This window comes from Eurosta solidaginis, chromosome 1, assembly GCF_040869045.1.
Source record: "Eurosta solidaginis isolate ZX-2024a chromosome 1, ASM4086904v1, whole genome shotgun sequence".
In the NCBI taxonomy this organism is placed as follows: domain Eukaryota; kingdom Metazoa; phylum Arthropoda; class Insecta; order Diptera; family Tephritidae; genus Eurosta; species Eurosta solidaginis.
The window spans coordinates 137043092-137044463 of NC_090319.1; positions in this window are offsets into that span (position 1 = coordinate 137043092).

Consider the following 1372-nt stretch of genomic DNA (forward strand, 5'->3'; position numbering starts at 1 on the left):
AATGATTCTAATTTTAAACGATTTTGGTGTTTTATTGTAACTTGATATTATAGTGAAAGAGTTTGTGTACTTTGTTTCTAATATTCTGACCTTTTAAATTTAACAATTATTTTACTTATTCTATTTATTTTACAGCCGGATTTTAAATGTGTGCACCCACCAAAAATCCGCTTGTCTGATGATATTCTCTATTATTTATGTATTTATAATAATTTATGTAAATATGGAACTGAGAGAAAAAAAAATTTGTTTTCATTTTCTCAAATATCTAATGTGCGATGAGTAAAGTGGAATGCTTAATTTATTATCAAAAGGTGTTTCAGATGTGTTTAAGTCTATTCTTTTGGATTATTAATTCCTTATCTTTATTGTTCCTATTACTAGTTTCTTCTCTATGTGGTACTAAAGTAAAATTGTTATTTTTGTCAATTTTCTTTACCTTATACCGTCCTTTATATCTATTGTCTAGCTTATGGCTAGCTTCTTCTCTAACTAATACTAGATCGCCAAATTTTATTTCCTTACTGGTGCTACTTTTATCATAATTAGCTTTTTGTTTTTCCTTGGCTTCTTTCACTAATTTTCTAGCTCTTTGTTGTGCTATTTGAAGTCTATACATATATCTATAGGACTATATATCTATAGCGGCGGACGGACGTGTATTTTTAGAGTCTTTAAAGAAAGCGAAAATTCTTAAGTTCTGCGCGTTAATAAGCACACAAAAGTGGTGTAAACAATAAAGTTACAGCAGGTGATGTACCAACATTCAAAAAATAAAGTGTTTTTGTATACAAATAAACATTAAAGTGAAATTTTCAATTGGTATTGTGCTAAAATATATTTTGCTTGTTCAGTTCGACATATATATATATATATATATATATATATATATATACATATGTGTATGTAACAGTGAAAACAGAAAAATAAAAGAGAATGGAAGTGTGCGATAAATGCCACAAAAAAATAAAGGGGGAGACAGGTGTACGATGTGAGGGTGTGTGTGGTAAAGTGTATCACAAAACAATTGCATGTGCATCTATGGACGAATATAGCATGAACTGCTTGCAAGGCTGCCAATTTTTAAGATTTATGTGCGATGGTTGTATGACATATATCTCCAATGTAGATGATGCCCTCAGAGAAATACTTTCTATTTCAGAAATTAACAAAGTAAATTTAAGGGAGCAAAAGGGTGAACTTGAAAAATCGTTGAATGAACACAAAAGGGAGGAGATAATCGCATCCATAACGCACAGCGAAAGAGAGATGAAAAGAATTGTGGATAATATAAACAGGGTGAACACGGAAAAATTAGAGTTGATTAAACATGTAAACATGCAAAGCAAACAAAGAAATGCTTAATAAGATC